The sequence below is a fragment of the Anthonomus grandis genome, chromosome 8 (assembly GCF_022605725.1).
Source record: "Anthonomus grandis grandis chromosome 8, icAntGran1.3, whole genome shotgun sequence".
NCBI classification, from domain to species: Eukaryota; Metazoa; Arthropoda; class Insecta; order Coleoptera; family Curculionidae; genus Anthonomus; species Anthonomus grandis.
This window is the reverse complement of record NC_065553.1, coordinates 19,462,724-19,473,322: the sequence shown is the minus strand read 5'-3', so window position 1 is coordinate 19,473,322 and position 10,599 is coordinate 19,462,724.

Genomic DNA, 10,599 nt, shown 5'->3' with positions numbered 1-10,599 from the left:
TTAGTACCACTTGATATATAAAAGATCCAAACTTCAAAAGAAACGTTGATCAATTCGTGACATTAATTGCATACATTAGATTATATAAAGTTAGTTTCAGATCCTACTCTCTAGTAGCCATGAGTACTAACAAAGTCTATATATTTCAACAATTTAATTTCAAGTTGAAATATATAGACTTTGGTACTAACATCAAAATTAAGTAAGCGTTTTCACTTGCTGAAGATGTGTAACCCGGTTAAATCTGGTCGGCTTTAAATTGAAAACAGGATGTGAAAAATCATAAATTTTCAAATCAAAAGTAAGGGGCCTCTCAATTGGCAAAAATGTAACGTGGAACGTCATAGGCCGTCAAAGAACCTACCTACAATTATTATTTGATCTCTACTACAGAGAACTTAAAATACACGCTGCTAAAATAAAAAATAAAATTATGTATTCCAAATGGTATAATTCCTAACATTAGGAATAAGGAAACCTCGGGTGATGCTGAAGATTCGATTAAGCTAGATTATAACATTTTCGTCTATTTGTGTATACTCACCACCTATCGCCAAAGCTAGATTTTTTGTATCAAGTTATGGATTGGATCAGCTCAAGGGTGGGTGAATTTTTTGTAAGTGAAATTCACAAAAAAGAAATCCATAAAGCTGATTACACTAGTATTGATGCTGTACTATCAAATATTAATTGGAATAATCTCTTAAATAAGGCATTACCTACTCTATAAAAATGTATCCACTTTTTATTCCATTCTAAATGTCATTATAATAATACATTGTTGTTCAGAAATAGGTCGAAACAATTATATCAACCACATAGATAGTCGCATATTTCAATTACACTTTTACGATTGAAAGCAATTTAGGCAATTTGTTGGGCTTAAGCCAAACAGCATAAATGTTCCATTCGAAATGTTCTATGGAGGCGACCGTGTCCCGGACAGTGAAAGCATCCGTAATTTATTTGCCAGGTACTTTAAAAGGGTATACACATAGAACAAATTCTATAGGTCTCTGGTTTTTAAAAACTATATGCAAGTTACTGCAACTCTACGCTACGAATTTGAATTGTAGAACTTTGCTTAGAACGTCGTCAAACCAACGTTATAATAATATTTTTATATAACATAGCTAATGCAAATATCGACTGTAAGCATTTATTGTCAATAATACCACTTGTTTTGTGATTCCTGTTCATCATACTAATAGATCTTCAAATTCACCATTAAACAGGATGCTCAGATTAGCTAATACATACTGTGAGGAAACAGATTTTGAATAAGGTATCTTTTTGTAATGTATTTGAGTTTAATTTCTGTAATGTGATTAAATAACATTTATTTTCTATTAATGTAATATATGTGGACACATTTTTTGGCGATTGCCTGTTTGTGTTTCCGAATAAAAATAAATAAATAAACATTAAAAAAGAATGAAGTGAAAAAACTAAGCTCTACAATTTAACAACGAAACTAAGTAAGCTTATAAAGTATTGCTATAAATTATGTGCCTTAAATAAAAATTATCAAAATGATTAATTAAGGGCCAAACTTGTTAATAGTAACGTTATTTTTTTTAATATTAAGATATAATTATAAATAAAGTTACAACCTCGACTAAACTCATACTAGCATAAGCTTTGAGAATAAATGTACAAAGTAAATAAACTTAAGCTTAAGTACTCTTTGTATCTGTAGCTTCATATCCACCTTTCTAGTAATCATGGGTATTTCTTTGTCAATTGTCAAACAATAGTGCCAACGTCAAAAATGGGTACACGCCTTTAGCTGGTTAAATGTCTGCTCAGTCCAAGGCTACAGGGATGGTAGAGTGTATCGACAGAACCCACCTGAATTTAATAATAGTTTCCATTGCAGTTGTGACCTATCCAAAGCGTCCGATACGTATGTTAACCTCCATCTTCCCCTGAAAAAACTTGCATGTTACAAATTTTCAAAAGGGAGCATCATAGAATTATTAAAATGCTATCTAATCAGAATTACAGTGCGATCTGCATCTGAGAGAGTTACAAATATAGGAGTACCACGAGGTTCAATCTTGGAGTCCATCCTTTTCCTTATACCCATATAATTTTATAACCTACTCAAACACCATAGGTGAAAGCTATATCCTCGTTGCAGATGAAAGAGATGTCTGTCTGATGTCTGATTGTCGAGATGTCTCTTGGTTTGATACAAATAGGCTGAAACTAAGACTTTTCTTTTGCCCTGACTGAAAATGTCAATGGGAGTCGGCGACGTATCAAGTACGTAGGTGTACAAATTAACCCTACTGTTAAGTGGAACTGTCATATTGTTGAGCTTTCAAAAAATTTTAGGGGGATTCCTATTCATGCCCTCTGCATATCATGCCCTCTTCTACTCAGTAATGACATATACTGTAATGGCTTGAGGTCATGCTTCTTCACTCTGGGAGAGTCTTTGGTCTGCAGAGAAAACCTGTGCGGTTTCTGGATGGGCTAAGTTATATAGAGGCGTTCTATATAGGCATTTGTGAATCTCAAAATCGTGACATTACCATCTCAATATATCCTTAAATGAGGGCCTGTACAGAGACGAACAGAGAAAACTTATTGTGCCAGAAATGGGCCAGATTGTCTTAGAATTAAATTGTTTAACATTTTTCCTCAAAATATCAGGTTCTTACACTTAATAAATTTAATCTTGAAATAACGAAAAGCCTGCTCAAGGGGGCTTTTCATGTGTTTTTGAAGGTGGTAGACAATGGTACAGTGAAAACATCTTGTCGGACTTGCATTGTCTTATTTATTTAATGTAACACGACGTTTCGGTTGGTAAGTATCTCCAACCGTTATCAAGTGTAGACTGACAGCAAACTACTATTCTATAGGCTTATATACTAGATGTGTGCAGCGATGTGGAAAGGAAAGTCATCCGTGAGAAGAGTTGGGGGGGAGGACACGCCTCTCTCTAGATCCTACACTGTCCTGAGAGTAGAGGCTTTTAGATGTTGGGTATATCGACGCTTGGCTGGCTGAAGATCCCCTGATTCTGTGAAATGAAAGCTGCCTCTATGAACTTCCTCTTCCGCCAGTGCTGTTCCTTATGCAGAATCTTGGCTTCTGACCAGTGGATATTGTGTCCATTATGCCACGCGTGCTCTGCTATTCCGGATTTCGAAACCTCTCCTCTTTGGGTCCAGCTGCGATGTTCCTTCGCTCTGATTTCTAGGGGGCGCTTCGTTTCGATCCGGTAGACGCAATTTTTGGTATCCAACATGCCATCTGGTTTGGTCTTTGATACCACGCTTCTGATAGTGGTGCTAGATCTAAAGGCAGTTCTAATATTGTACTTGCTGGCAATGCGTCGGATTTGTTCCGATGTACGCCTAATGTAAGGTATGGGTAGAAGTCTGGTTGTCGTGGTGGCCTCGTCTCTGATTTGATTTGGACGCGTCCTTTGGATGGTCCTACTTATTAGCTTCTTTGGATATCCATTCTGTTGTAGGTCTTTGTAGATGGTATCCACTTCAGTCTTGAGATCCTCGTCGTTTCTACAGATGGTTCGAGCTCTATTGTAGAGGGATCTTATGATGCCTACTTTGGTGGTTTCAGGATGGTTGGACTCATAGTGAAGATACTGGCCCGTGTGTGTTGGTTTTCGATAAACTTAAGTTCGTAGATTTCCACCGACCTTTTTAACGAGGACATCTAGGAAAGGTAGAGCTGAGTCCTTCTCTGTCTCCATCGTGAACTTGATTGTTGGTCTGAAGCTGTTGAGGTGAAGCAGAAACTCCTGAAGTGCTTTTTCCTCTTTGTCCCAGATGATGAAGGTGTCGTCCACATATCGAAGCCAGAGCTTGGGTTTGCAATGGGAGGCATCTATTGCATGTTTTTTTTCGGGGCTTTTCATGATATCACAGAATTCATCAATGCATTTTCTAATTAAAGTATGGCATTATTTATTTCTACATTTCACCCAATGCAAAAGATCCATTATCTTTTATGCGGCGAGAGTATCAGTTAATGGAACCCTCTTTTTTATAGAGATTACAACTGATGAACTTTTAAGAGCAGATCAGAAAGAAAAAAATTGCAGGATGCGTTAAAATATCAATAATTCTTTTTTTAAGCCTTTTCTTAGAAGCTCTTTCAACATTGGCAGAGTTTGCATTAATTGCATGAATGAATCTGTTCTGAGTGGAAATTTTCCAGATTTGTTAAGAAAGGCCATCGTTACAGATATATATACAAGCAGGAATAGCGTCTCTAACTACCGGCCTAGATCACTGCTTCCGTCTTTGTCAAAGATCGCTAAAAATGTTATAAAAAACAGAAAGGCAGATTATCTGGAGGTTAACAATATATTAAATACTTCACAATTTGGCTTCCAGTCCTCCAGGGGCACGGGTGATGCAATTGTTCATCTTCTTGAGGAGCTTTACCTAAGATTGAACGATGCTGGGGCCGTCGCGGGGATGTTTTGTGATTTGGCAAAAGCCCTTGATTGTGTTATTATATTTTTTATCTCAGACAAATCGGTATTTTCAGCAGGGAATTTTGTTACACGTAATCTATTGATAAACTAATACTAGTTCATGTTTATATTTTGCAAAAACAAACTGTTTCCAGAATAAAAAGACAACACAGAGTTAAAATAATATGGGTCAGAAATAGAGGGCGGCGACAAGAGTCACGAGGTTTGGTTCCACAACCACACGAGATATCGAATGGCCTCTTTCTGCAAAACAAATAGTGAACTAAAAAGGTAATTAGAGCAAGGATCCCAGAAGTAGATTCCATATCGAATTTTTAAACATTTAATTTTTGTGTCACACCACTCTTTTATTTTCAACAAATCTGTTCTTATATGAGATAAGAAGGAAATTACTTAAGGGCAGTTCCCCTAAAACGTTCGTAAACGGTTCGTCGAGTACTTCCTACTACACGAACAAGGAAGAGAGCGCATATTTCTTCTAGATACTGATGGACCATTAGTACAAAGTTTTCTATTTCGTTTTTTTTTATTTTGACAATAGGAAAAGCAATGTGAAAATTATTTGGAACGAACATGAAAACTATGCAGAGGATTTATTGCAAAGCAAGGAGAATTTGTGAAATTCTCCTAAATACCACTATCAAGTTTCACAAGCCCTGCTATATTGCCTCATAATGAGATAAACTAGCATTATCGACATTCAAACTATTTAAGAAACAGGTACAAGCTATTTTATATTTAAAGGTATACTACAGCATAGACGAGTACTTTTTCGACCATTTTTGATTGAATATTGAATTAAACTTAATAATTGTTAGTCTTCCCCAGTAGTGATTGTTGATATGCTTGTAACTGTGGTCGTAACTTTATAAACAATCGAGTTTAAAATAATTTTAATTTAGTCATTATTAAGTTTCTAATTCGTATTGTTTTTTATTCATCTATGACGTTATATATTTGTGTATTATATGTATATATTATTTACCAAGTTTATACGAGTACCTTAAAGTGGTTTAGTGGAAATCGGTTTAACATAATTTGCAGGTATTACCACGTTTACACACAACCGTTAATGCTCATAAGAATTCCTTGTTTGGCAATGATAAACAGCTCTTGAATCCTAAGGTGGAATCTTTTTCTTAATCTTCTCATGTAAACACTAGACAAACTGAATTATCTCTAAACCGGTTTAGCCTCTAAAGTGGTTTTATTTCCCTAGAAACTTGGTAAATATAAACACCCGTAAACCGCTTTAGCGTTCGTAAACCGGTTTAATTTAAATCGATTTAAATAAGCGGATAATCCTATTTTCAACCGCTTTAAACTAGTAAACTACCATGTAAACCACCCAACCGATTTAAGTCCCAGTGCTACCAACACAAATGTGCAAATACTTTTAAAAAATAGTTGGATGTTAATTTTTTGTCCAATCATTTTGTTATAATTTGTTAAGGTACTCAACTTTTCAGCCAATAAACTAACTAGCCAGCTCAGCCAATTTTTTTCATTTTAATTCCTAGATTGGCAATGGCAATAAACAGCTGTTTAATCTTAAGGTGGAATCACTGGAATTGGAATCCCTTTCTTAATCCTCTCATGTAAACACTAGCGTCACTAGTCAAATTGAATTATCTATTAACCAGTTTAGCCGCTAAAGTTGCTTAATTTTCCGTATAAAATTGGCAATTGACTCATTTTAAACCACGGTTAGCCTCTTTGTTGAATGATTCTTACTTCAATTTTAGTTCCTATACCTATGTTTTATTTATAGTAACGATGTTCACAAGATTTGCATTTTTTTAGCTTTGTCAACAAATAATTTCTTCACTTTGACTTAGCATTAAATTGTGTTGTGATATTTTCTATAAATTTTTTAGTTTGGACCTTTATCGATAAGCTTTTTTATTTTACTTTTAGTGATTTAAACTTGTGTATATGCTTCTACAAACTGCTTAGCAAAAGCGCATTTCAACCCACGAGCAAAATCAAATGTACTACTTTATGGTGATTCTAGTGCTAGAGGTTTCTTTTCTCTTCTCTCAGGTATTCTGAGCTCGTCATACAATACCTGTGTTTATGTGTTTAGTAATGTTACAGCCCAGACCTTATGTAATTATGCGTTTCCGCTAATTGTTAACTATACGTAGAATGATGTTGTTGTTGTTTGTCTTGATTTTTCTTGTACATTGCCATCTTTTTCCCAAATAAAATCCTTGCTATCAATGGGCAGGACAACTAATGTAATTGTTTGTATTAAATACGATTTTAATAAGTGCTCAAAAAGTAGATATTACAATACAATTCATTTTATGAATTCTTTCATCTGTAACCGTAACTTTTCTGTGAGAATAATTACTGATGTCAGACAAAATTTTAGGTACCGTCACTCTGCCAAATCTATGTGCAAACTTTTATCTTTATATGTTAAAAATACTTTTCTGTCATCCAAATTAGTATCAGCAATAGTGGGATAATCAGCGATACACCCTTGATCGAAGGTAGGTCTTCGGTTACGCCTCAACTAGACCAATCTATAGACACCCTTGCTATTGGATCTTCTTTTTTAATAGAAACTTCGACCATAATCAAGTTTCCCTAGCATTTCTTAATGTTCAATCTGTGCGTTCAAAAGTTAGCGAATTGGAACTATTTTTACAATCGGTTAACTTTCCTAGTGTGTTAATTCTTGTTGAACACTGGTTGAGGTCTGACGAGCCTATTGATATCCCTGGATATGTACTAATTTCCAAATTTTCACGCAAACAATATACACATGGTGGTACTCTTATTATGTTAGAGAAAGATTTTTTAACTAAACTTGTGTTTATTACTATTGACAGATTTGATCATCTATTGATTGAAAAGGTGTGCGAGTTTTCTATTGTATTTAGCAGTAAGTTAAATTTGTATATTTTAGGATTGTATCGATCTCCATCTGGTAATTTAGATTTGTTTTTAGAAAAGTTGGAGATCCTCTTAAGTGAAATTTCGGTTAATGCGATGTTGATTCTGACTGGCGATCTTAATGTAAATTTTTTAGACAAATCTAATGGATCAAATCGAATGCTTTTTAATCTGTTAAACTCATTTAATTTTAAGATGCACGTGGATCAGCCAACCCGGATTTCAGCATTTTCTTCCTCACTGATAGATTACTTCAATACGAATTTTAACCAACACGAAAATCAGTGTACAACAATCAATGCCGGTTTGTCTGGCCATGAGGCAAAAGTGGGATTAGTAAAGCTTAATAGTGCAGCTAATGAAAATAAGTTTGCACGCGATAGACTTTATACTAGAGCTAATTTCCGCAAATCCTCCTTGCTTTGCAATATGTCAAGTTGGAATAATGTATTGACTACTGTTAACCCACTGCATAGCTTTCATCAAATAGTATTAAACAATTTTAACACTGCTTTTCCTGTTGTCAATATTCAGAAACGAAATAGAAAACCTTGGTATACTAAGGGTTTACGAGTATCTGGGAAAAATATGCGCTCTCTTTTTTACATTAGGAAATACGCTATGAACAATGCAACATTTTTAAATTATTATAACAGATACCGCAAGATTTACAGAAACTCAATCAAAATGGCTAAGTGGATCTACTTTCAAACGAGGATAAATAATTCCTCCAACAGAGCAAAAGAGTCTTGGAAGATTTTAAATGAGCTAAGGGGCAAAAATAATGTCTTGGTTATTCCAAGTACCTTAGATTCCAATGTCCTCAATTCCTTCTACTGTGATATTGCAAGTAACCTTGCAGCCAATCTCTCACAAAAATATATCCCAGGAGCTATCTCAGCAATGTGGTAGTAGCCAAATCTTTCTTTTTTGCCCCCCACAAGTGTAGAAGAGCTTAGACAGTTAATGGTTAATATAAAGAGTTCATCAGGTTGGGATGGGCTTTCTCTTAAAATATTTTCTGCTTTACCTCTTATTGCTTTGCAAGTCTTGGCCGAGTCAATTAACTTTTAATTAACCATATTGTGAATGTATGTAGAAAAGTCTCATCAGGCTGCTACGCCCTAAGGGTTATTGCAACCAGTCTTAATTTCTCCATCGCCAGATCTGCATACTTCGCGATTATCGAGTCGCACCTTCGATATGGAATTTGCTTTTGGGGTTCATGTTCAAATTCACTTTTTAGTTCAGTGTTTGTACTCCAGAAAAGAGCTATTAGATATCTATGTGGGGCCAAGCCTCGTGACTCATGTTGCCCGCTTTTTGTAAGTCATAATATTATTATGAAAATGTAAATACGTTAATTATTCTGCTAGTTTTTGTACAATTTTATTAGTATTGTGTAGTTAAAGTTGATTCGTAGGGTTTCTTTAGGGTTCTACTTACGTTTGGTTTATTATTTTCATCTATAGTGTTTAGTTTTTAGGTAATTCATCTTGTTTGAGAGCCCCATTTTGGCCCCAATTTAGGTTATTTAGGTTATATTATTGTAAATCCCTGTAGTTCTAATTTTCTAGAATTTGTATACTTGCTTGCTTTGACTGTCAGTATTCTCCTAAAATTATTGGTCTCTTTGGGCAAAAACAATGAAGATAATTCTAAATATTTCGAAACTGTTCCATCGGGTTTTAAAAAGGACGCGCTTCGTGACAAATCATTCAGTTTTAATTGTTTAGTCAGTTTTTACCTTGGAAACAATTAAACAACAGTCAAAGCGAGTTAGGTTAGTGTTTTTGACGTTGACAATAAAAGTGTGTTCCCGAATTTCGTTACAATTGGTGTCAGAAGTAAAGGATATTTGGAAGCTCATTTTAGTGGATGCCTTTAACAAGAAGTCAGGCCAAGATGGAGACCGAGAAATTGATAGAGCTGCTATTAAGGAAGTTTGACGAGCAAAAAGTAGAACAAGAAGAACGAGACCGTAAACAGAAGGAAGAACAAGAACAACGAGACCGTAAACAGAAGGAAGAACAAGAAGAACGAGACCGCAAACAAGAAGAACGAGACCGTAAACAGAAGGAAGAACAAGAACAACGAGACCGTAAACAGAAGGAAGAACAAGAAGAACGAGACCGCAAACAAGAAGAACGAGACCGTAAACAGAAGAAAGAACAAGAAGAACGAGACCGTAAACAGAAGGTAGAACAAGAAGAACGAGACCGCAAACAAGAAGAGCGAGACAAGAAACAGGAAGATTTACTAAAGACAATTAAATCTGACCTGAAGAAGGAAAATGAAGACCTGATAAGGACCATGAAAGATGACCTAAAGAAAGAAAATGAAGACCTGATTCGAACCATGAAAGATGACTTACTTAATTTAAAAAATAATCTTAAAAAGGAGCAGGAGGAACGAGACAGAAAACAAGAGGAACGAGTTTTACAACTTAAAGAAGATCTGGAGAAGAATCAGAAACAATTAATGACTAACTTTGAAGCAACAGTAGAAGAAGAATTGGGGCAAGTACAAAAAAAGATCCAAGAACTAGAGATGAAAGTAAAACGGACTCCTCTTCATCCCGATCCTGGAATGCAAACAATGATGAAAGTAAAACCACCAAAATTCGATGGCAAAGAAGCTTGGAGTACCTATTTGAATCAATTTGAGGCCGCTGCTAGGGGAAATCGCTGGGATAACGAAGAAAAGGCAATCAATCTTAAGCTAAGCCTTAGAGGAGAAGCTACAGAAATATTAAGAATGGTGCCATCTGAGGATCAGCTCAATTTCGACGTACTGGTGCGTACCTTAGAGATGAGATACGGTGAAGCCCATCTACAACAAGTGTACCAGGCTCAATTGAAATCTAGAAGACAACAACCCGAGGAAGGACTCCAACAGTTTGAGGCCGATGTTGCTCGATTAGTAAATCTGGCTTACCCTTCAGCCCCAACAGAGTTCCGAGAACAAATTTCTATAAATTGTTTTATTGACGGAGTTCGAGATCCAGATACTAACCACGCTCTAAGGATGGCTCATCATAAAAGTATATCAGAAGCTTTGGCCCATGGACTAGAGTATGAGGCAGCTTTTCAAGCAACTAGAAGGCAGACACGAATAAGACAAATCAGAACTTCGGAAAGTGATCTCGAAGACCGCCTAAAGAAGCTTGAATCATTATTAGCGAGGAAACCTAAAAGACCATTGCAATGCTGGAA